General features: G+C 47.1%; 1 pseudogene; it reads right to left on the bottom strand.

Annotated features, from left to right (window-relative positions):
- Positions 1-3587: 3587 nt before the first annotated feature.
- On the bottom strand, positions 3588-25739 carry LOC135877785 (NACHT, LRR and PYD domains-containing protein 3-like; annotated as a pseudogene).
- Between the last annotated feature and the right edge of the window lie 1043 nt (positions 25740-26782).

The following is a 26782-nucleotide window of genomic DNA, read 5'->3' as shown; positions in this document are numbered from 1 at the left end:
CCTGTATCAGCGTGATGTCATCCAAAGTCAGGGTGGCCTGAAGAGGCGCTTGCAAGTGCGTAAGTCTTTAAAACATAACATACTATATGTGATTTTTTTTTCAGCTGTTTGAATTGCCCCATGCTGTTAATTGTTTGTGCTGAGCTGGGATCTCCAAAAAACAAGCCTGAAACTTGAGTTTAAAATCTCATGATGACTAATCTTTTCTACTGGGCTTGTCCCTTCATGGGATGAGAAAGAGAGAGACACACACACACAAGAGGATGTTTGTTTTTCAATATTTCTTGGTGTTATCCATAAAAGACTTTCCTGGGTGACTGTCTAGAGCAGTTCCTCAATCTGTCCAAGTGTTCTTCAGAAAACAAAGGTTTTGGGGCCAGCTAGGGCCTGAGCTGAGAAATGGGCCCTGCTTGGTACATCTCCACACAGAAAAGTTCCCCAAGGAATCAGTGTAGAGGGCCTATTTCATGCATCATTTTTACAGTGCAATCATTGGGCCTAACGTAAAGGTGCTGCACATCCTCAGGCTGCCAGCACCGTTACTAACCTAGCATTCCTGCCATGGTTAGTGCGCCAATGGGGAATTTTAAGGAAAAGGTTTAGGGTAATCCCAGCTGTACAGTATGTCAGTGTAGACATGACCTGCCTTTCTAATGTAAAACAGCAAACAGAAAAACTAAGTTGTAATGGGGATGGGAGGGGAGCGTGTTAAGACGAACACACTCCAACCAGAAAACAAACAACTTTCTCCTCTCTGTGACTTGTGCCCCACCCCCAGAACCCAGTGGTGGAGACAGACTTTGGTCATTGACCCACCTCACCTCAGGCATATTTGGTGCTGTTCTCTTATGTCCTGACAGGCAGAAGGGTGATTTAATTTCCCCAAACTCAAAACTTAACTGCATTCTCACCAAAATGTCCTAAACTGTCACATGCAAATGAGACTGTTCAGTCATTTCCCCTTGCTCACCAATAGATGGTGGCAGAAAACTCCCTCGCTTATGGAGCTTCTGTTCATTTCGTGTTCTCCCAGCCCTGCTCTTCCCTCTGTTCACCAACTAGTGTCAACAGCGAGCTCCTAGATCTCATGGGCTTCAGGCCACAGGACCTATATTCAGGGGTGAAAGTAACTCTGTAGACTTACCAGTACGGGGGCTGGCTCCAGCCCCCCCCCAGAAGGGGCAGGGCTTTGGGTGGAAGGGGTGGGGCTGGGGGTCAGCATCCCCCAGTAACTCTCCCTGGCCCACGCTGCCTGGGGCTCCAGTGGCGGTTTAAAGGGCCCAGAGCCCCGGGCCCTTTTAAATCACTGGCCCAGGGGCAGCTGTTCCTTTTGCCTGCCCCCGTCAGCAGCCGGGGTGGAGGGTGGTGGTGGGGAAGCAGGGATGTTAAAGCATCCTTTGCCATGGCAGCGCTTTAACATCGCGGCCACTTCCCCGTGGGTGGCCCTGCCAGTACGGACCCTACCGTCAGAGCCGCCGACAGGGGAGGCAAAAGGACCAGGAACGTTAAAGCACCTCCTTTAATGTGGGCTGCGTATGGGCCGGTATGGCCGACTTCTTACCAGTACCAGCTCACTTTCACTCCTGCCTATATTGGTTATTCCACGCAACTGCGGGAGACATGGTGTAACAGGGTTGGCACCCACCTCTCATGAGTGCCCCCTTCTGGCTGGGCGTATCTGCATTCTTTAGTTCTGGTGACCTCTTTCGGTGGTTCTCAGGTGGGTTTGTCAGTGACACAGCGCTCCAGCCATGTCACACTGTCTGCCTGTTGACCAGCAAAAACTCCTTCCGGGTTATAAGGCCTATCGGAGCCTGTCTCTCTCTAGCCCTCCCTGGGCTTTGGTCTTTAAGTAGTCCAGCCCTGGTATGGGGCTGTATCCCCAGGGCTTCCTCCCTGGAGACACTATCTTCCTGCAGCCCTCCCCAGGCTCAGTCCCTACTCAGTCCTAGCAACCAGCCAGGAGCTCCCTCAGTGCTCCCCCAGCCCCCGCTAGCAAACCATCTGTGGCCCTACTGCTCTTCCAGGCAGTCAGACCTGCAGTCCTTTCTTCTCCTGCTCCAAGCAGCAATTGACTACTGTGTTCCTTTGCAGCTCCTTTTATATGGCCCTCCTGGGCCCCGATTGGCTGCTTCCCCTGCAGACACTCTAGCCTGCTTGGAGGACCTCTCTATTGCTCCATCCCTGGGATGGGTGTGGCAGAATCCAGAGGCCTCCAGCAGGGGGCCTTTGGGCCTAGTCCACCTCATCACAGATGGCCAATGAAAATCCACGTCCACATGCTTGTGGGGGGAGGCTCACATTTAATGTCCAGTAACTTCTCCTGTAGTCCTAGGACTCATCCTAAAATGTCTTTACCTTCTGCATTATTTTCAAGAATGTCCATTCTCTTTGTAAGATTGTATTGTATGAGAAAGCTGAATAAACACCACTCAGAGCATAATGGCGCTTCATCTAGAGTGTCAGCACGTGAACTTGTCTAGGCCTCTCCAAGATGCTCCTTTTCAATTACAGAGTGTCAAGAAATGCATTATAGTTCAGGTTCTGTTGCAGTTTACGGCTAATTTTCCAAAGTGCTTTAAAATCCATACGCATTGTCAGATTGCCTGAAAATTGCCAGGTTAGTAGAGGTCTAGGGGGAGAGTTAATGGTTCAAATATGGAATCATTCAATCTAGGGGTCCTTAAGCTACAGTCTCCCCACCCCTCACACAAATTACCTTCTTTCAAAATGTAAATTTTTTCTAACATTTTTTGCACTGTGCCAGGGAAGGCCCAGTCCTGCTCCTGCCCAGGCCAAACCCAGAAATACGAGCTGTTTGTCTCACTCAAACTTATACTCTGTGTGTTTGGGAGGTCTATCAATCAGTGTGAGTAAATAAACGTCTATGAGGCAAGTTTTTTCACGAGTACCTGATAAATTAGTTGTGTGTCAGGCATAACTAGCGTAGCAGCATCTGTCTGAGTACATGGGACTCCTGTTAGGGTTTTTGAAAATGCCAGGAGATCAGCCATAAACATAGCCTTCTCCCCATCCAAAGCCTTTGTTCTCCACTCCTCACTGGGCATTCAGAGACCTTTTACCTTTTGGAAAAAGCTGGGAGTGCCCCGAGAGGAAAAAAACAAGCCCTCTTCTAGCTGCCTAAATGGAAATTTTCCCTGAAAAATCTTCTGACAGTGTTGACTGTATTGGATAAGAACCTGGGACCATGAAAAAATGCCCTGACAGACTGAACAGGGGCAGTTACCAGATCTCTCCATCAAGTTTCCACATCTCTCCCTCTCCTGGGCCCTGACCCCCTTCCTCCATCTTGATCACTCCCCCCACAATCCAACTTCCCCCACCAAGGTCAGACCAAAAGCAGAGCAAATCCTGCTCCTACTCCTGTCTCTCTCACTCTCATGCAGGAGGGTTGGCCCTGACAATTTCTACCTAGCTGAAATACGCTGTTGGGAGTCCCTGGGGATGGCAGGGATTCTCTCAAAAAGAGGCAAGTGTCCATCTGTCCCCAAGCTGTTGCCCCACCTGGGGGCAGGCCAGCCAAACCAGACCCACAATGGTGCAGTATCTCCCGCTCACAAGCTCTGCTATCTCTCTATGACCAGATCAGGTTTTATCTTTTTCACAGCATCCAGCTCTGCCTGTGTTTCTTTGGTTACATGCCACTTGGACAAGCTGTGGGGAAAACAAGGAAAGAAAAGGCAGTGTTAATTCTCTCAGTAACTGGTTGAAAGAGAGGAAACAAAGGGTAGGAATAAATGGTCAGTTTTCACAATGGAGAGGTGAACAGCAGGGTCCCCCAAGAATCGGTACTGGGGCCTGTGCTGTTCACCATATTTATTAATGATCTGGAAAAGGGGACAAACAGTGCAGTGGCAAATTTTCCAGACAATACAAAATTATTCAAGATCATTAAGTCCAAAGCAGACTGTGAGGAGTTACAGAGGGATCCCACTAAAATGGGTGACTGGGCAACATGAAATTCAGTGTTGATAACTGCAAAGTAATGCACATTGGAAAAAAAAATACAAGCTATACACCCACAACGATGGGTTCTAAATTAGCTGTTACTACTCAAGAAACATCTTGGAGTTACTGTAGCTAATTCTCTGAAAACTGCTGCTCAATGCGTAGTAGCCATCACAAAGGCTAACCAGTATTAGGAAAGGGAATAGATAATAAGACAGAACCATTAGGAAAGGGAATAGATAATAAGACAGAAAATATCATTAATGACACTTATGAATCCATGGTATACCCACATCTTGGCTACTGTATCCAGTTCTGGTCGCACCCATCTCAAAAAGGATATAATGGAATTGGAAAAGGTTCAGAGAAAGGCGACAAGGATGATCATGGCTATGGAACAGCTTCCATATGAGGACTAAAATGATTAGAGCTGTTCAGCTTGGAAAGGAGATGACTAAAGGGGATATTAGAGGTCCATAAAATCATGGATGGTGTGGAGAAAAACTGTTGTTTACCCCTTCAAACAATGCAAAAAACCAGGGATCATCCAATGAAATTAATAGGCAGCAGGTTTAATACAAACCAGAGAAAATACTTTTTCACACAATGCACAACTGACTTGTGGAACTCATTGCTATGGGATGCTGTGATGGCCAGAAGTATAACTGAGTTCAAAAAAGAATTGGATAAGTTCATGGAGGATAGGCCCATCAGTGGCTCTTAAACCAAGATGCTCAGGGATGTGACCCCATGCGCGGGACAATCCTAAACCTCTGACTACCAGAAGCTGAGAGTGGAAGATTGGGTGGATCACTCCAAAATTGCCCTGTCCTATACTCCCCCTGAAACTCTATATGGGCCATTGTCAGAGACTGGCCACTGGACAAGATGGACCATGGTCTGACCTAGTGTGGCAGCTCTTATGTTATATTCTCTGCAGACATAACGCCTGTCACCACAGTTTCTCTAAGGCACAGTGTGCTACCCACCACTGGGTTCTTTCTCATCTGCCTGCCAGAGCCCACAGGATCTGTGTCACTGTCACTCCCCTGCCTGCTGAGCTCACTGCCAGCAGGTGCCTTTCCCTTGGGGGAAGGGAGGAGAAGTGCTGGTGCAGTCTGTAGCCTGGCCTGCTCCTCCCACACCCCATTCACCCTGTGAGCTCTGGGCAGGGACAGCAATGTCCTTTCTGCACATAAAGGACTGGATTGTGCAGCCTTTGCTCAGGGCTGGGAGCACTTACTGACACGGACAGTCCCATTGATCGCTGTGGGGCTACTCAGTGCTCACAGGGAGCAGGGGCTGCAAAATCCAGCTCACAGACTCTCTCCATGGAAGCAGAGTGATCTCAGCTCTCATTGCTGCAGGGGATCCTCATGCCCCCTCCCCACAGGCTTCAGTAACACGGCCCTTGAAGGGGGAGAGTTTGCAGCAGCTGTTGTGGGGCTGCAGACTTGGCCGGAAACTACTGCAATGCAGATGGGAGCTCAACAACCATCCCGGCTGCAGGAAGATATTAAAGTTTCACTTATCCTTGTGTTTCTTTTACAGCCAGTTCAGGGGAATGGGGTTTGTCTGTTTACAATAAACGTGGGCGGGCAGGCTCCCATGCTCTAGTTAAAAGAATGGTGCTGTTCTACAGGGACCTGCTGGTGTAACCCACCCTTACCCACTGCGGCTCTGTCCCCCTCTAGTGGCTGGTTTACATAAAAGTTTGAGACGGCTACAACGGTCAGCTAACAGATCTGGGGGTCTCCACATTACACTGGCCCGGTTACATTTACATCCTGCCACTTATTCCCAAATGCTTGATTTAAAAATATAAAGTTTCCAAATCTAAATTGTTCTGAAAGCTGCCTTGAGGTGTCTCTGCACAGGCCCATTTATATATCCCAGAAATAAACGGGGATCTCTAGGACTGTGCGCACACATCTTTTTTTAAAGGTATTTGCTACCCCGAAGCTCCACAGAATCTGCTTCCGTTCCTCCCATCTGGCTTCAATCTGCTCTAGTCTTGTTGTCTCTCCTGTCCTTCTCTCTGACTTGTTTAAGCAGTTTTCCTTTTCCTCTTCAGGAAAACCACTATATTATCCAACTTTTTTAACTACTAAAATGATCCCTACCAGCACCGCAGTGGAAGAAGCATGTGAGCCAGTTCCTGGGTTGGGGGCATGGCCAGTAATACTGATTCTAGTAAAAAGGGATCATTGTAACCCCGTGTGACAACCACAGATTACAGGGGCCCAGCTCTAACGTACACCAGTTTCTGCAGGTTGCAGGCTGGCTGTGTCAGCCCCTCACACAGCAGCTTCACTCCGGAATCTTCCAGTTTGTTCTCCCGCAGGTCCAGCTCGGCCAGGGTCCGGCTGGTGCTGAGAGTGGAGGAGAGCTCCCCGCAACACGCCGCTGTGAAATCTCATTTCTCCAATCTGCAAAAGCCAGAGCTACACCAAGAGGAAACAATGCTTATTTTTTGCCCCATTCCCTGGTATCAAAGGAGATTCTCTACGCTGGACATGCAGAGATACATCACAATGCTCCCATTGGCACGACAGACCCTGGAGGGATTTCCTCTCCACGTGCACCTGTTGCGTCAGTTAGTGTGTAGAAATGTCATTGATATTGAGGGGCCATTTCTAATGAGTTGGGGAGTCATAACAATATGCTGTAGTGAGCTGCTGGTCCAGTACTGGGTACCCCACCATCGAGAATGGGGTGAAGGGAAAGAACTGGGCCCCGAGGTTATTCTGTGAGAGGCAGGGACCCAGAATGACAAGGAAAGAGAAGTGACATCCTTGGGACAGGGGGGAAATCAGGCAGAGAGGGAGATGGCCAGTGTGGCGAGCAGCAGGCAGCAGGGTGGGAAGGCCAAGTAGCAGCATCCTGAGAGCCAGGGCAAGGAGGCAGGTGGGAAGGTGAGAGCTGATCAGGGAAGAAGGCTGTGGCTGGCAGGGGCTGGTAGCAGCAGCCCCAATGCGGTGGGGGGAGGAGCCCGCAAGCAGGAGGGGAGAGATAATTGCTAAGGTTGGGTGACAGGAAGAAAATGCAGAGGGACCCCGAGGAGATCAGAGATGACAGGGCTGAGCTCTGGCCATTGGGGCCACAGACCAGCACTTAATTATCTGCCATGAGAAGGATGGGCCAGAAGGGCACCGGGGGCAGCCCACAGCCGGCTCTCAGTGACACACTTGCTGGCTGGGCTGTGTTATCAGTAGCTGGGTGACACTGCAGATTTTGGCCTGAAATGACAGGTGATGAGCAGGGGGAGTCCCAGCCCCTTTGTGGGAAATGCATTCATCCTGATGTTATTTATTGTTTATGGCCAGTTTGGGAGAACAGAGCAGTGCTTTGTTTTCTTTTCTTTCCAGACTTTTGGGAGAGCAGGAGTGACGGCTCCAGTTCAGGGCAGTGTGTACGTGGGTGGCTACTGTCTTAGTGAGTAAAGTAATTGTCTTTCTAGTATCAAACTATGCTGTGATTAGGGTTTGCTAGAAGCCACTGGACTCTGTCCTCAGTTCACATGTGGCACCCATGAGGAGACTTGGAGGTGAAGAAATTGGCACTAAGCCACCTTCTGCTCCCCTGATCCAGGGCTAGATGGGGGCTCCAGTGGCCTCTCATATAGTTCAGAGAAACCTCAGGGCTGCTCTAAGTTACCCCAGCTGCTGTGCCAGCTTGGAACCTGGGGGAGCACCAGGCACTCTCTCTGCTCTGCTCCCTTATATCTATCCATGCAGCCTACACAACCCCTAAGCTGAGCAGGGGAGATGGGTGGCACTGAGCTGGTAATACTTGCTTTGCACCTTCCAAGGTTGACCCCCTGCCAGGGGGATCCTTGGATGCCCCTTTAGGGCAGTTGCTCAGCTGCTCTGCCCTGCTCAGCAGGGGCTGGGGACTGAATAATGTAGTGGGCTCAATTATTTAACTAGTAAAATGTGACCAGTGAACACATTGGAGCAGAGTGGGGCTGGTCCCTGGCTGGGTTCTGCGCACTGCAGGATATTGCGATTCTGGTACATAGAGTGTAACTCACACCACTACCGTGTTAACAGGCTAAAGGGAGCCTGCTGTTACTACGTTAGTTTCTGCAGTTTGCAGTTGGGATGTTTCAGCCCCTCACACAACAGCTGCACTCCTGACTCTCCCAGTTTGTTCCCCCCTATGTCCAGCTCTGTTAGGACCTGGCTGGTGCTGAGAACACAGGAGAGGTCCCCACAACAAGCAGCTGTGAGACTGCAAGAGTGTAACCTGCAGGAGACAGATGTACAGAGAGTAAAATGACTGTCTAGTGTGCCCCATTCTCTGTGCTTCCCTTCCTTGGTATCCTTGTGTAGCTCTACAAAGATTCTTAATTTGGAGACAGCTGAGAGAAATCATTTTGTTGATTTATTGTGATTTAAATGATAATAAAGACACTTATATGAAGCACTAGGCCCTTGATGTACATCAAAAAGCAAAACAAACCAAAAACAAATTCATGTTAAAAGAACATTAAGGCTGCAAAGTCAAACACTGAGAATGTAGGAAATGCCAGACATAGGTTGCCCATGCAACCTTAATTGTGAAAGCTGCCATTGATGTGTCTGTCCAAGGAACCTGTTGCCGTCTTACAGAACTAAAATGCGGGTGAGGGATCTAGGACAGTGTAAGGGATTGGAGCTTCTAGAACGGTATTATTAACCCCAAATGCCACAAAAACGTGCTTCCATTCACTCGCATCCATCCCTCCTCATTTTCTCCTCTCTGGTTCGTTTCCTTCCCATTCTCTGGTGATGAAGAAGCCAGCCCAGAGACTTTAAATCCACAGCTCCAAGAGAATGTTGTAACCACTCAGCCAGGTGTCTGGGCTGGACTGAAATGGCACTTAGGCTCCTACTCTGGGATTTCATCAACTAAAGAGCTTCACAATCATTTATAGCTGCCTGGAATTGTTGCCTGACCAGGCAATTGGACCTGCAGAGGTAACTGGACCTGCCAGTGCCTAGATAGATGGGCAGGCTGAGGAAGAGAGGGGTGAAGAATAAAGTACCTGGGCCGCCCCCATAGACAGTCCCCAGCTAATGATTGTTCCTGATTCATTTCATAGTCTTTTTATTCTTTCCCACTTCCTTTTTCCTCTTTTTCTAGTTATCAGGCTTTGTCCCAGGATTAGTTCTTGTGGTGATGGTAAAGGGTTATTCTAATCAAACTGTGAAAGTCTCCTATAACTGTGTTCTCCTTCACACTTAATGAATAAAATGACCCAAGTACCTACTTTAAAATGCACTTCATTTATAGTTTATGAAGTATCATTGTGTGATCCAACTCAGTTAGTAACATATGACAGATCTATACAGCAGTGGGCCTCTTTCCCACTCCTTGGGAAGAGTAGGTGTTTTTCAAGAGTTGTTGGTGCATTCATAGCATGCTGTGATCCTAGGAGAATGAGCTGAAATCAGGATAGTGCAATGTTTACTAGCACAGACTAGAGGAAATCAGCTGTTCCTTACCCTAGTTTCTGTAGTTTGCAGTTGGGATGTTTCAGTCCCTCACACAGCAGCTGCACGCCTGAATCTCTGATGGTGTTGTTCTTCAGGTCTAACTCTGTCAGGGTCTGGCTGGTGCTGAGAACAGAAGAGAGATTCCCACAACAGGCAGTTGTGTGACCGCAACTCGGCAACCTATAGGAGACAGATATATACAGAGAGCAAAATAACTACTTGTTTGGGCCCCATTCTCTGTATTTCCTGTCACTTATCAACATGCATCTCCAAAGAGATTCCTAATTTAGAGACAATAGTGAGAGATCATTTTATTTCAATTTAAATATAGACACCTGTGCAGAGCTCTAGGCCCCTAACACATAATTAATACTATAGTCAATCCACAGCAGCATTAAAATAAATAGTCAAAGCTCTACACAAAAATTCCTTCCTACCCCTACATCCTTCTGGGAAGCAGCCCTCTCCAAAACCCAGGTTAAACAGGTGTCCTTTGCATCATGTCTGGAATATCTGCAGGCTATTTTGTACCAAGCTGGCCCTTCTCTTTTATAACAAAGGGGACCCAGTTCAAACATCCCAGCTGTGGCAGCCTGTCACAGGAAGAGAGGTGATTTCTCAGGTGGGCTGGGCCCAGGTGATTTAGAAAACCAGCTGTTACATAAGAATGGCCCTACTGGGTCAGACCAAAGGTCCATCTAGCACAGTACCCCGTCTTCTGACAGTGGCCAGTGCCAGGTGCCCCAAAGGGAATGAACAGAACAGGTAATCATCAAGTGATCCATTCCTTGTCGCTCATTCCCAGCTTCTGGCAAACAGAGGCTAGGGACACCATCCCTGCCCATCCTGGCTAATAGCCATTGATGGACCTATCCTCCATGAATTTATCTAGTTCTTTTTTGAACCCTGTTATGGTCTTGCCCTTCACAACATCCTCTGGCAAGGAGTTCCACAGGTTGACTGTGTGTTGTGTGAAGTTACTTACTGTATCTTCTGCTTTTTGCAGTCTGGAGGTCCCTCCCACAGCAGCTGCACTCGGGAATCTCCCAGTTTTTTATTCTCCAGTTCCAGCTCTGTCAGGCGCTGGCTGGTGCTGGAAGCAGAGGAGAGATCCCCACAACAAGCAGCTGTGAGACTGCAATGCCCCAACCTGCCCAAGACAGAAACATACAATCACTCCCTGTTTGCTGCGGTTCCCTCTCTGATGTCAGCATCTGCCTGGAAGGGGGTGGTACATTCAGAAGAGACCAGCCAGGGGGCGCTAGCAGGACTGCGGGATGTCGGCACCAAAGGCCCCTGTGTGAGTCCATGTGTCCCTGGCTCTGTCAGTCACTCTGTGCTCCACAAGGGAATGTTCAGATGAGCTGAAGGGAGGGGACCAGCACATGGGGGCATTCACAATGGGCTGGAGAATCTTAAAAGACACCAAGGAACAGTTCAAACCCTCTCCCAGTGCTGGTATCCTGGTTCCTTTCTGCTCAAGCAAATGAAATCTAAGGTTCTATATAAGCTCCCCTGCCTTTCCCCAAAACATTCCCCAGTGTGTAAAGCTATCAGCCCTGACGTAGGAGCTGAAACCTTCTCAAACGGGAAGACAAGTTACCCTATTTTGCTCAGTCAAACTCTCAACTATTTATATTGCTCATGATATCTGGGGACTGGGAAGGGCTCAGCTTCCTAGGCAGAGAGTCTGGATGGGGCTGTGGGAGGCTCTTGTTGTTCTGCACAGCCTGTTTGGAGCTGGACACAGAATAAGAACCTAAGCACTAGTGATCACTCGACACCACAGATATGATGCGCAACCCACTTCCACAGTCTGTCTCTTTAGCACCATTGGGTTCTGCTCTTCCAGAGGGATTTTCTGGGTGCTTGAGAAATGATCTTCCTCCCCTCCCTGTATCAGACCCACTTACGAAGGCCAGAGATGGGGTTTACAGTGCTTGTAAAATGAAGGATTTGCAGTGAATCCCACCTAGTGCTCCTTGTAATGTGTTCCACAGCTGGGACACGTGATCTCAGGAACCAAGAGATCCCAATAAACTACGTGCTGTTGTGCTGGCTCCGCAATCAATAAATGCCTCTGAATGGGGTGGTGGTGGGGAGAGGGTGTTTCTTGGCCTATTGAATTGCTATGGGAAGTTTGTGGTTATAAAGGGTTCACCCATGGAGGTTAAGTGGCTACATATGAAGGAAGCCTGGGCGTGGATCACAGAATGTATTACTGGCACATCTTGGGACACTCAGGTAAAATCTCCCTTACCAGTAAAATGGGGATAACAACATTGACCTGTCTCAAAAGAGCGGCCTGGGGATTGAATAAATTATGTTGTAAAGTTCGACCTAAGCACAAAATGTTGTTAAAGTCCGTCACTGGCAGAAGTGGGAATAGATGGCAGGGATTCATGGCTGTTTGTTCCTCTGCTCCGTGCTGTCTGCAAATATAGGTTCAACATTTATTACCTTCCGATCCTCTGGGGCAGTCGCTGACAGATTGCACATTCCTGTAAGCAACTCAGCCACGTCATTCTTCAAGTCCTTCAGAACCCTTAGCAGTGCAGCATCTGTGGACTGGTTGCTCTAATTTATCAGTTTGTTCCAATACCACCTCCGTGGACATCTCACTCTCATAGTCCTTCATCTCTATTACTGACCATGGCTGGCGTTGGTGTCTCCCCAACAATCGCTGAAGACTGAGGCAAAGAAATCATTTAGCCTCTCTTCAGTGTCCTTATCCTACATAATTGCTCCCTGTATCCCCCGGGGGTCCAGTGGACCCACTGATTTCCATGCAGGCTTCCTGCTTCTGACGTACTTAAAGAATTCCTTGCTGTTTGTTTTTATAACTTTGGGTATTTGCTCTTGTCATTTTGCTTCCCTCTCTGATTTGAGGGGTGTGGGCCTTTACAGACTCTATTATTGCAGCCTCCAGGAAAAATCTAATTGTAATGTCTTGACTTTTGACTGTAGTGCCTTCCTCATTTTATTAAATCTGCCTTTCTAAAGATTAGCATCACCATTCTACCTTCCCTCCCTCCCCCCACCCCCGGATGTTGAATTTAATTATACTGCGGTCACGGTTACTTAGTGGCTCAAATATCGTTACTTCTCACACCGACTCCAGGGTCTTACTTTGGATGAAGTCATGAGCACCCTCTCTGCATGTGTGCCTTGCTACTAACCGTTCCAAGAAGCAATCATTGAAAGTGTCAAGAAATTGCATCTCTAAACCTTGCACTGTGAATACTTGACCATTTTAGACAAGGGTTGTTGAAGTCTCCCCTTATTCCCAGCTTCTTAGACTTTGTTGTCTTTGATCACTCTTGTACCCTTCATACCCCTTCCCCGATAGGGAGCCCTTATTGGGCAAGGCTATGTTTTCTCCACAGAAACAATGGTGACCTTTTCAAAGACCAATATATAAGCTGAAAAATTCCCCCTTTGCAACAAACCTGATGGTTTGGGTAGTTTTTATGCAGTTCTAAAGTCCATTGTTTTTGTCACAATATGTTGCCAGGTTTTCAAATTAATCAACTTGCAATAACAAAGCAGGACTGTTTAGAGCCTCCAGGGCCAAAAGTGGCCTGCAGACCACAGGTCTGATGCCACTGTGATCGACAGATCCAAGGGCTAGATGTGCCTCATCTCCTGCCAGGCCCTGGGGAGAAGGGCCAAGAAGGCAATCCTGTGTCACATCCTGTGATATTGGAGCACCTGAAAGAGAGCAGCAGGGCAGTGCTGACACCAGGGGGCCCTTACATCAGCCTATGCCTGATGGTGGAGCTTCAACGAGCACTTCTGACCAGGGGTTGCATCTCTGGTAGTGAAAAATGGTCTTCTCACAGCAGCCATTTTTGATTGGCTGTGACTCTCTAAGCAGGAAAGTCCATCTCAAAGTTCGTGGGTCTATGCAGCAGTAGCTCCTGGGTCCTGGAGCTGTAGATTGAAGAGCCTTGCTCCAGTGGGCTAATTGAGTGTAAAACAATTCTGTGTGATCTTCCAGCTGTACCCCAGGAATGGGTTTGTTGCTAGTAGAGGACACTATGGTCCTGAGAGAGAATTTCCTGGGTGCTCGGCTGAACCAAGTGATGATGGAGGAGTTTGAGGAGTAATTGCAGATCCTGGGCTTAGAGATAAGGTACTCAGCACATTAGAGCATTTGGTACATCCATGAGAGCCTTGTGACTGAGATTTCAGACTTGTGATCATTCGGTATGGGCAGTAATTGAATGTTACTCCATGTCATTACAGGAAGCAGACACCAGCCACACATGCTGGAGAGCACGTTACACAGAGGACACCTGTAAATATGCAGAGGAAGCCAAATGTTACTGACCCCAGTCTCTGCAGTTTGCAGTTTGGATGTTTCAGTCCCTCACACAGAAGCTGCACTCCAGAATCTACCAGAGAAACATTATCACGCAGCTCCAGCTCCGTCAGGCTCCGGCTGGTTCTGAGAACAGCAGCGAGATCCCCACAGCTGGCTCACTTGAGATCACAATTCCACAACCTGCAGGAGAGAGAAAACGCCAAGCAAAGCAATCACAGCATGAACGGGACTCATCACAGCTGTTATAGCAGGTGGCCACACCCACCAGCCCCTCTGCCCAATCAGCATAAAAAAATGGGCCTGAAGTCCTGCCCTACACCCTGTCCCAAGACCCATCCCTTGGACAATGAGAAACCAATGTTGGATGTGACATCCTGCTTAAGCCTCACTGCTTGCACTCCACCCTGACCAATCAGCAGTGAGAATGGACCAGCAATTTCAACCCCCCAAAACCTCTGCCATTGGCCAATAAGAAATAAGGGTTCGGGTAATTCTTCCTCCCTAAGCACCTCCCAGCCCTTTCCACCCACCAACCAGAATTCAGCCTGGGCAGAAGGCTGGCCCTTAAGTCCCACCCACTCAGCTCTCAACCAATCCTTCTGGACTTGGTACTGATCAACCCCGGAATGGTGCAACCCAGTCACAGCAGGCCCATCACTACAGGGAGACTTTAGGGGGAGCCACCTCCCCGGGCAGCTGGGACAGGCTCAGAGCAGGAGCTGGGAGATTCTGCTCCTCCCTGTCCCTGGCACTAGTTTGGTTGCTCTCCGTCGAATGCAGCCATTTGTCTATCTGTCTCTTCCACCAGCTCCCAGCTCTGACGATCAGGCCTGGGGAGGAGAGGCACTGCCAGGCCTAGAACTGGCAGCATCACACCCACCTTCCGTTGAGACCAGGGATCTAAGGGAGGAGATGAGTCCCATGAGAAAGGGGATCTCTGAGATTTGAGGAGAGCAACCATGTGAGCTTGTTCACAGGGCCCTTGTGGGGTTATAAACACAAGTTTGGTTGTGTTCTGTAAATTCCCTGCAGTCTGGGCTCCTGATGGAGCTGCTAGCCAGCTAAGCTGGGAACTATGGTAGCAGTCAGCTGCTTATCTCCATATGCAGCTCAAGGACCACCTGCAAGCATGTCTGCCACATAATGCTACTTCGCCCTTCCTCAGAGTCTCACAGGGAGCCTCCTTGACTCCCCCGACTGATCCCGCTCCACTCACAACTGCTAAATCCGTCACACGTGTCCCAGACACCCCACCCACCAGAACTGGCCCTTGTACAGCCAGTCCTTCATAACTATAGTTGCTTTGAAACTTATGTCACTCTACCAAAAGGGGAGGGGAGCCCACAAAGTTTGGGAGAGAAAAAGGGCCCTTGAGGACAGTATGGGGTAGAGACGTCTCCAATTCTGTAATGGTGAGTACAACCCAGACTCGGGCCCAGACACTAGAGACGCACACCCCCCTGTCAAGCACTTTACATAGAGGACACCTGTAAATACACTGAAGAGGCCAAATGCTACTTACCCCAGTCTCTGTAATTTGCAGTTTGAGTGTTTCAGTCCCTCGCACAGCAGTTGCACTCCGGAATCTCCTATATACTGATTATAACCCAGGTCCAGCTCTGTCAGGCTCTGGTTGGTTCTGAGAACAGCAGCAAGATGCCAACAGCTAGTGATGCTGAAGAAGCATCCGTTCAACCTGCAGGAGAGAGCAATGCAGAGAAGAGCGATCATGGCATGTATGGGGCTCATCACAGCTGCTCTGACAGGTGGCGGAGAGAGAGGAGGAGCACTATCAGAAAACCAGGAAATACTCAGTTAAGGTTCCTTGGATAGAGATTTCTCAAATAAAAACAGCTTGACCCTTTTTCCTGAGCCTTTTGAGTGCACTTTGGGAAGGAATGATGCACCGAGTGATATTCTGGTACACGTCCCTCCCTGAGATAGATAAGGCATGGACATGAGTCTGCTACGATGTAGAAAGTTGTACAGGGGGTAGGACCCTTGGACAGGGTGGCAAAAGGGGAGAGATAAAAACTATTTAGATTTTTTGTTAAGCCAACAGGCAAAGGAAAGTTAAGAGGGATTGTGTACTCTAGTTTATCTATAACACACCTATCGCTAAGTCACACAGTGAGCAAGGGACACAAACACAGCAAGTGTGGCACTTCAGAGCCATGGGTGGTAAAAAGAAATTGAGGGGCAGTCGGGCCTGCTCTGTCCTTTATGTTTTCAGCTGGGGAGTTGTCAGAGCACACCCAAGGCACAGGTGTGGCCCCAACAGACACTGCTATTCAAAGAACCTGATGCACACGGGGAGCATGCGCACCAAGAATGGAACCCATGTGGACAATCACTTGAGGAATGAGTCTATACTTATTTTGTCCTCCTTGGGACATTCCCTTTCCCGATGGGAATTTAATACTCAATATTTTCTTTAGTTAAAAAATGTCTACTAACCGCCTGCCTCTTTTTCAGTGATACTGCCTCACAGAATTCTCAGCAGTGTGTGAGGAAGGTTTGAAGAGGATGTTAATAAAGTTCTCCTTCCATCATCCTTATACATTTATATTGTGCAGTGCCCCAAAGCACCAATCAAGATTGCAGCTCCATTATGCTGGGTGCTGTGCACTGAGTGAGACAGTCCCTCGCTAGAAGCTTTACATCTAAAAGGCACAAAACACAGGGTTGAGGAATGGGACATAACATTCACTTCTTTGCATGTGTGGTGGTGATTGGTGCAATTTTGTTAGTCCCATGTTTTCTTGTTTAATTGGGGCAGAGCGTGAGTTAATAATAGTAAGAAGGAAAAGGGACAACATCTTCATTCCCTGAAGGACCTTCTTTCCCAGGAAGACATGCAGATGATCTTGATATAGCTGTCAATGGTACAAGAAACAGCAAAGCACCACCTTTCGGATACCCATTAGTCTAAACAACTGGGATCATTTATTGTTTCTAATAATGAAGGTATCCTGGAGCCAGCTAAATATCTTCAGACTCACACCAGCAATCATCTCCCATCTCTATGTGGGCAAAGTGCCTCTATCAGGGCCCTCCAAACAGGTTTGAATATTTCTATTCCCACCTTGGCACTGGTTGTAACAGCTGCTAGCAGATGCCTGGATCTTCTAGCCAGAAATATGTCTTCTCTAGCCGCACTCTAGGTGCAGATGGCCAACCACCAGGAAGTGCTGGCTAATTATGATTTCCTCACATGGAAATCACCCTTCCCATCCTTTCCTTGCCATCATCTGGGAGCTGTTTGAGAAGTACATGAAAGTGGGTTGTTTCTGAAGGTCAGCAAGCAGCTATTCCAATTATGATGCCTTGGCTACTGTGCCAGTGCCCACAGTACTTATGAGTAGAGTCTCATGGCTGAAGAGTTCAAGTCTTTGGCCACCCATCCAGACTATGACTGAGGACACCTTTCAAAGGTTTGGGATTGTTCAGTGTTAAACAGATGATGTCTTTCAAAACTGTAAAGACTCTACAGCTGCTCTCAGGCCATTCAGCCTGTGCCCACCCACACCGCCCTCCCAGTCTGCAAGAAATCAACACTCAACTATTTTTAGAGGCCAGGTGAGGGATTGGATTTTATTCATTTCTTTAGTAGTTTTGTTAGTTTTATGTTTGTTTTTTCCAGTTCTTGTTTTGTTGTTTCATGGTTTGGTTTTGGAGCTGAACTAACAGTTTCTTTCTATCCTGTGTTTCCCTTGTGGGGAGAGAGAGAGGAGAGTGCTCTGGGCCCAGAGGAAAAATACCCCTCGGGGTCCTCCCTGCAGCTCAGAATTCTTACCCAAGTTCTCCCGCACCTACAGGACTAGGTCTCACCGTCTCTGGGTGATGTGCAGCATCTTGGGGGAGGTTGGCAGCAATGAGTGGACGATGGAGAACCATGGAAAAGTGGATTTAGTTGGGATGTAAGAGTAGAGGGGTCATCCAGCTGTTAATTCATTAATTAATTATCTTGCTCTGTGTTCTCCTTTGCAGATCTCAGGAGTGTGGAAGTTGCTGATGAGACAGTGAACAGAGAGCCATGGCAACCCTTCAGTGAGATCAGTGGATTATGGGAGGTAGATGAGCATGCGCATGCCATGCCAGTGCGAGCTAGCCCCTGATTTTGCCTTTACATTTTTCAAAAGAATTCCCAAGGGATCAAAGCAATATTTTTCAAAGTTGACATGTTTTTGAAATTCAAATGCTATCACATTATATTTCTTATTCCATCTGTCTTTGTTAGTCCAGGGTTGGGGGTGTTTGTGGGACGTGGTGGTGGACAGGAAGTGATTGCAAGAGATTGGCTCTGAGCAAGGCTGATGTGAGCACTTGTGTGTGTGGATGTGCAGTGTGACGGGGTGGCAGGTAGCTATGCTGCTGCTGGCAAGGCCAACTTTCTGTAGCATAGACCTAGCCTCAGAGACTGCTTATCCATCCAGCACCCTGCAGAACAACTCGGCAGCTAGACCCTGGCCATAGAATTCCTCGTCAGAGGGGATCAGAGTGAGCCTTGGATTGGCCACATTCAGAGCAAAATGCAAGATCGTCTCTTTGCCAAAGCCTTTTCCAGTAAGACCACCAGGGTCAGCAGGAGATGCAGACAGTGAGGGATGCGAGTGTAAGAAGAGGAGAGGGAGGGGGCTGGAGGTAAAGAGAGACAAACTACTATTCCCCATACCACCTCTTCACCCAAAACAATCCCACAAACCAAACCCACCTACGAATCAGGGAGAAGTGAGATCACATGAGGATAGGTGGTTGTTACATGGATTGTTACTCAAGAATATTTACAGGGCTTAGATACCATGGTGACAGACATCTTAAAATTCCATACAATGGACAGATCTTCTCTCTAGCCTCTGGAGTCTTTCCTGAGCTCCAACAATTTCCCCTGGCCACACTGCTTACCTCTGTCTCTCTCCCTCATCTCTTCATATGGTAATTGGATTAAATGTAATTGAACTGCTAAGGTGACCAATAGCCCTTATGCCAATTCCACACAAATTAAATGGAAATTTAAACACATTCCTAAGTAGTTAGAGGCAGTTGCAAACAGCAGCCATGCCACAGAGAGCTGAACGGCTGTAGAATTTCTAGGCTAACAGCAGTAACATGGGGATTTTAAAAAGAAGGCATTAATTTCTTACTGTAGTTTCTTTAATTTACAATTTGGATCCTCCAGTGCTTGACAGAGCAAGTAAATACTCGATCGCTTTGGTTGTCCCCTAAAACGAGAGAACAGAAATTTTCTGTGGTGTTCTCTGGAGACAGATTTTTATTTCCTGAACATTAAAACAGCACCTTGAATGCTGTGATCATATACTACACATGAGCTATTCTGCAGTTTCAGTTCATTGCAAATCCCCCAGTTAAAAAATGTATCTAGTACATGAAGATGGACCTTAAATGCACAGAGTCAAATAGAATAGCTTTTGCCAAGTGTCACCCATTCATTTTCTGAACCTGTAGTACTCTTGGGCCAGATTTACTGGAGATGCAGATAGGCACCTAGTGGGATTTTCAAAAGTGCCTCAATACCTAATTTTCACTGATTTCAATGTACTCTAGTACACTATCAATCTATCAACCCCTGCCTCTACTCTGCCAACAATGCCAGCCTTCATTAAGCTTTAATCCAATTCTCTCTCAAATATCTATTTTCATGTTTTCTCCCACAATGCCTGTATGCATGAGCAGAGCCCACTATAAATTCAGACATCAACTACATTAATCTCCTCCAAATCCCGCCTTGAAACTCACCTCTGCTATGAATTGTACAAAACACTTGTCAAAGCTGAGCTCCTGGGGTGCTTGCCCCCTGCTTATTACCAATGCTCATTATACTAAACATTATTTCATTGTTACCCATAACAAATGAGAGGACGAGGTAGCTGTTATCTCATATGCAAAGACTACGTTCTTTGGGGCAGGTGCTGTCTTTATTATACGTGCTAGTGCTTTGCACAATGTGGACCTTCTTTCTAATAGGAGCATTCATTTGCTTATATTTGAAGTATTCGGAGTACAACAATTCACTGGCTGCCTCCCTAGATACATATAATACACCCTCGCTATAATGCCCTTCATTATTACGATCCTTCAGCTATAACTAACCTGGTCTCTGAATCCCAACTACTGTACAGTGCTGTATTCGGGGGGGAGGAGGGGGAGGGGAAGGCTGCTGCACATGCATGCATAATTTTTTATCCAGCATCATATGCTGAGCCCAAGAGTAGAAACTAAGGAGTGGGCCCCCATCTAGCCTCCCAGATCCCCAGCCCCACCCTAGCGGGGCTCACAGCCCAGAGCCCCAGCTGCTGCAGGGGCTGACAGCAGACAGTCCGAGCCCCGCTGCCCTGGCTGAATGCACCAAGGTCACCTAAAATCATAGAATCATAGAATATCAGGGTTGGAAGGGACCTCAGGAGGTCATCTAGTCCAACCCCCTGCTCAAAGCAAGACCAATCCCCAGACAGATTTTTACCCCAGTTCCCTAAATGCCCTCCCTGAGTTTAGCAGGCCAATGCTCAAACCACTGAGCTATCCCCCCCAAATCATGCTCTGTGGCTGACTCCTAGCCTTAGGTATCATTATGAATAATAATTAATTAATTTAGCTAATGCCTCTGTCTAAGGCGACTTCATTAACTTACTCCAGCAGTTTATCTTTCCTTTTGATTGTCCTTTTGCTAGAATGACCCCCTGGCTATAACGAACAAAAGGCTTGGATCCCGACAGGTTCGTTATAGCGAGGGTGTACTGTACTCAGGCAGCTAGCCCTCTCTGCCACTTGCCCTGCCACAGCTCAGCTTTGATTTAAATGCGTTAGCGCCATCAGAGCTAGCATGGGTATGGCTACTCAAGCTGGAAGTTACACCTCCTAGCTCCAGTGCAGATCTACTAAGGTACTGAGGTACTAGGGGTGTGATTCCCAGCTCGCACAGACATACTCTTGCTAGCTCTCATTAAGCCAGCAGGCTAAAAATAGTGTAGCCACAGTAGCACTGGCATATTTGTACTGTCCTGAGTACAAAGCCCCTGTGTCCCATGGGTATGTACTTGGGCAGCTAGCCCGTGCCACTGTCCAGCACCCTGTGCTATCACAACTACACTGTGATGTTTATCATGCTAGCTTAATGAGAGCTAGCGAGAGTATGTCTGAATCACACCCCTCACTCCAAGTGTAGACGTAGCCTAAGTGAGCAGTTCTCTACCTTTCTTGGAAAATTTTTGACACAAAGCAAGCTCACTCTCCCCCCCCAAATCATTGGTCTCAGCTACACCTCTGTTCGTATCCCATACATATAAGATTACAGCAAACATTTGAGTTGCTGAGAGGGCAGGTCAGACGAACAATCGTAAGAAGAAAGGAAGAATATTTTTTGTTAGTGTGAACCCAAGAAAGCCTCCATAACTGTACCATAGCTTGCTGAAAGATTAGAATTGCTATGTGGTAGGTCACTCAACCATTTATTATTTATCAAAACACAGGGGAAAATAATGTTTCATTGGTTAAAGAAAATTTGCATGTTTCTGAGCTCAAATACTTACTGACATAGCCACTTTGGTAAGCTAGGAGATTCTTCTTCCTCATGGTCTTCAAATCTAAATACACAGTAATGTATAAGAAGTGACTCCAGTTGATGACAATGTTTTACACAAAATGAAAGAACCATTTGATCCATTTGGGTAAATATTTTTTCCAGTGAGGGAAAGAGGGGGAGAGAATCTACCTGATCTAAGCCATACTTCTTGATTTCTTCTTCCTCAAATAGTATCTTCTGTTTCCAGATTCCATCAACAGCCAAGAAGCCAAGTCTCCTCAGGCTAGCTTGCATGTGTGGCTTTGAACTGCTGCTGGGAGACTGGACTAAACTGAAAAGATAGAGCAGATACACTTCAGTGAGTGTTTTTGAAATTTGTGCAAGATCTTTACCCTTTCCATCTGTTGTTTCAGAACCGTGCAGATGATCCAACATACAATGGGGACAAAGCACATGGTAAGGAGAATTTCATTTTCACATACAAAGTTAAAGGCTGTTGTTGCTTGTTTTTTATCTCTGAAGAATTTGTTGAAATATTCCTCCCTGTCTTCCTTGGAAAATCCCAGGATCTCTGCATAACGTGGATATTCCAAACACTGCCTGAGTTTCTCCAGGGCAGTTGGTCTTGTAGTGATTATTAAGTAGCATTCAGGGAGAACTGTTTTCCTAAATAAACTGCTCAGTATGATTTCCACTGGCTTCTTCTCCCAGGGATCAGAGCACAAGTTATCTTCTGGCTGATCAAAGGAAAATCTCAGTTAATCGAAACCATCAATTATGAACAGAAGTTTTTCTGTATTTTCCAGAATGTGTTTAATTGGGGCATTATTATTGGGACAGTGTTTTAAAATCATGTCAGCCATGTTTCCCTGCTTAGTAAGAAGGTTCATTTCCCTACAATTTATGTAGAAAACATAGTCAAACTCCTGATAGAGTCTTCCAGCTGCCCAGTCCAACATGATCTTCCTTGCTGTCATTGTTTTCCCAATCCCTGCAGCTCCCAGCAGCACAACAATTTGTGGCGTTTGTCCATCTTCATCAGGTTTAAATAAAGTATCTATGGTAATTGAAGAATGAGCTTGTTCATTCATGATTTCTGCATGTCTCCGTCCCACTGCCATTATTTCATGTTCTCTCTCCTTTTCATGACGATATTTGTTAACAGTAATCAGCTTTGTGTATCTGCCGTTTAGATTCACATTCTCACCAAGACAAGCGTTCCTGTCTTTTATTAGTTGGTACTTTTTTTGTATATGTTTTCTATACTTCACCCTGTAATCTAAGACAGTGACAGGATGCTTTAGAAATTCAGAATAAAGATATATCTACACAATAAAACTTTTTAACAATAGAATGATAGTACCTTAAATGTATTAAACCTCATCATAAAGGACCCCCAAAACCATTTAACTATAGCGTGATCCTGCAACCCTTACCGAAATTGCCCATGTGAGTAAAGACTGTAGGAATCACTTCACCCACCCCTGAAATGCAGCCACCTATAGGGTGAACTATGATAGCACTGCACAGTGCCACTTGTAACAAATGAGGACACAAAAGTGGGGAAGAATGTCACATCCATTTAACACAGCAATGAGAATGTAGGTGGGAAGATTGTAACTGCACGAACTAGAGAAGTTGCTCAGGACACAGGGGATTTTAAGAAGCGCTGTAACATCTTCTACGACCATAAATGGGGATTTCCAATTTCTGCCTCTCTTAGACAATGGTATCCCGCAGCAGTGTGGGTCCTCCAACACCATCCTGGTGCAATCGCTCTGTACTGACTCAGGAGGTAGGTCTCCAATTAATCACCAGCACCATTCTCTGCAGCACCTGGAATTTTTCCTTGAGGTCCCCCGTCCATTTCCTCACCTCCCACCCAACCCTGCTGAGCTTGAGTGAGCTGAGGAGACGATCGTCGGAGAGGTTATTTGTTATTCTACAAGTAGACAGAATGTGAGTGATCTGTTTTCATGCCTCTAATCATTGCTAATAACGAAACATTTTCTGTTAGAATATCACATACCTTCTGCAGATGTTCCTGGTGTCTGACTGGGACCCAAAGCTGAAAGAGAAATTGCATGTGAACATCAGTGTAACAGTATCACAGAGTGTGTCACACAAGTGAGAAAGCTGGGGATAAGTAATTCCTTCAGGGGTCTGGGCTTTAATAAGCTTCCCCAGGAGCAGGCAAGCAGAATTTCTTTGCAGGCATTACTTCAGTGAACTCTGTTAATAATGGCCACCACATACCTTGCTCATTGTTTGGCCATTCTATGTAGCTATTAACACAGGCTTCACTGTCCCCTTTTCTTTCTATGTCTCACGTATTTAATGTGATGCACACACAAAGCTGTCCCCACCCATCCAGGCACTAAGGATAAACTCAGCACTGGTGACACCCTGATGCAGGAAAGCTATTTTTGACCTGTTGGAGTTGAGCAAGAACTGTTCTTAAGGCTGACATGTTCTATTGATTCTCACCACAAAGGTGAATGTTTCTGAACAGTCTGGTAAAATTCCTTAGCTTCAGTTTTGAGAAATCAGATACAAAAGGAAATTTTTGTACTACAAGAAATTATTCAGCTGCTCATTTAGAGCTTGGCAATGAAAACCAGCATGTTAAACAGGTATTTGTTCTCAGTGACACTATGTCCCTTTGCCATGTTTAGATATATTTGGTTTAGAAATAAAAAAGGTGTAAGTGCATGCAAGTCATGCACAGTACCCAGTTCTCTAGTCTTGTGTAGATTTTTAAACAAATCATGCACAGAGGTGAAGAACTCCACGTAGATGCACTATAAGGCAACTAGATAATCACCCTAAGTAAAATATTGGCCAGATCCCAGGGTCTAGCTGAGCAAACTGGACTGTTCTAAGTTACACCAGCAGCACTGTACCAGGATTGCTGGAGTTCATTGCAACTCCAGCTGTGCCCCTAAAATATGCTTGTGATGGGCTATACCAGACCCTCTGAAGCCCACTCCTGGAGGCCTTGTGGCCCTGCCACACCCCACCCCAGAAAAGGGCAGTAGAGAGGGTCCTCTAAACTGCCTAGAGTGGCTGTGTGGGGGACAGCCAATCAGGGCCCAGCAGCCTAGTATAAGAAGAGCTGCAGGGGCAGAGGGCATTCAGTTCCTTGCTGGAGCGGGAGGTGTGTGACTGGCTGATGGAGCTGCAGAACCTGGGACAGGGCAGTGCTGCCAAAAGCCAGGGAGAGTGAGAAAGGAGGAACCAGAGCTGGTTGCTGGGACTCCATTAGGAAGGCCCTGAGGGTAAGGGTGAAGGTGACATGGGGCCATGGGGAAGTGGCCCAGGGAACTAGAGCAGTGGTGTGACATAAAGGGACACAGCAGATGGCTGCTATCTACAGGGTCCCTGGGCTGGGACCAGGAGTAATGGGCAGGCCTGGATCCCCCCCATTAGCCACTGGGGGGAGTGGCCTGGACACGGAGGCACCACAGAGGGGGAACTGAGCTGTAGTGGCCTAGGTGGAGAGCTGTGGCCAGAAAGGCTGAAGACCTTGTCTCCAGGGAGGGAGCCCTGGGGCACTGCCCATTCCGGACCAGGGATAAAGTGAGAGAGTGCAGGCACGTGCACTTGGCCAAGGGGGTGCTTGCGAGAGATGAGTGTGCCCCATCACAATGCCCTTTAATCCACATCAATTAACCCTGTGCCAGGGCAGGGATGAGGTGACAGAACTGACTAGATCAGAGAGATTCCCAGCTGCCCGCTTGAGGCAGCTTTGCACTGCCTAAACAGAGCAGCCAGAGGCATGGCCAAGGTCTGGCCTGCTGTGTTTATATAATAAAAGTATTATGAGCATGTCCCATGTCCATACATTATGAACCCCATGGACAATAAGTCAGGAAATACAGCAAGAGATAAAGGGACTCATGACAGCAATCCTTAAAATGGGGAAATCCATAGATACAGCAGTAAGAGCTATTCTATTAATAGAGAATCTACCCAGTCCCCCACACTAGAAAAGAACTGTATCCTGGGCTACTTGGACATTTTCAGGCTTCCTTAGGATTTGGAACATGTTCCCTTTCTTAGTTTGCTGTTGTTCCTTCTGCACCTGTTTCAGGGACTACTGAAGGAGAGAGGCCGAGATGTTGCAGTCACTGTAGGTTTTCTTACCTTTCTCTGTGAGCTTAGCAGCAGCATCTTTCCTATTGATCTGGGTGAGAACACAAATAGCTACATTCACTGCATCATCTTCACAATAGAAGGTACACCGCAGATCCACAAGTTTAAACCGAGTGTTGGCCTCCTCCAGCTGATATCTGGGGATATCCTCTCTTCCATCATAATCAATATATGATAATCTGTGTTTAAACCTGTCAGACTCATCTGCCAAGAGGCTTTCCAGTGTGTTTAGAAGGCTGTCTCTTAGATTCCTCTCTCTTGTCCTCATTGGATATCATACATAATCTGAAAAATGTAGGAGATTAAAACTAAATTCTTCATTCTTTAATCCCAGACCCACCACAGCAAGTTTGTAAACAGGAGCTGCCACGCACCGGTATTGTAGGCACAGTACTTCCTACTTTACCAGTCAGAGACAGACACCTGCAAGAACTGAAAAGGCAGCAAGAGGTAGATGAATTACTGAACCAAATCACTGCAAAGAGCTGGATAAAACTGACAAAGTCAGAAACTTCTGTGAACCATACTTGGCCATTTTCAGGGATCTTCAAGACTAGTGAAGAAGGAAGATCAATACAAAACGATTAGAAGGGGGATTTTGACAGTGCATCTACAGTGCAAAATTATTTGGCAACATTTAGGTACATACATGAATAGCTACCCAGCATGGGTATCAATAGCAGGGTAGAGGGTGAGGCACAGATTAAGCCAGGAGAATAAAGACACAGCTGAAGAGGGTGGACCAGGGTATGTACCTCCCTGTTCTCTACTGGCCCAAGCTTTTTAGCAGTGTAGTGTCCCTCTGGCTCCCATTGCTGGAGCCCTTCCTCACTGGTGGGAAAGCAGCAGGGAAAGGCTGCCAGCTCCCCGCTGCTGGAGCCCTTCCCCACCACAGTGCCAGGCTCTGGCAGTGGGGAGCAGCTGAAGCCCCTCTCCCAGAGCCTTTCACTCGCATGTAGCTACACACTGCACGGTGAACATGATGTGCTTTTCAGTGTCGTATGTAGCTACACGTACAGTAGAACCTCAGAGTTACGAACTGGCCAGTAGGCAATCAGGCAGCAGCAAAAACTACCCCCCCAAAGTAGCAAATACAGTACAATGTTTAAACATAAACTACTAAAAAAAAAGGGAAAACAGCATTTTTCTTCTGCATAGTAAAGTTTCAAAGGTGTATTAAGTCAATGTTCAGTTGTAAACATTTGGAAGAACCACAGTAATGCTTTGTTCAGAGTTCTGAACATTTCAGCATTACAACAACCTCCATTCCTGAGGTGTTGGTAACTCTGAGCTTTTCCTGTACATGCCGCC

The sequence above is a fragment of the Emys orbicularis genome, chromosome 4 (assembly GCF_028017835.1).
Source record: "Emys orbicularis isolate rEmyOrb1 chromosome 4, rEmyOrb1.hap1, whole genome shotgun sequence".
Classification (NCBI taxonomy): Eukaryota; Metazoa; Chordata; order Testudines; family Emydidae; genus Emys; species Emys orbicularis.
Note: the sequence above shows the minus strand (reverse complement) of the source record. Positions and strands in the feature narration are given on the sequence as shown.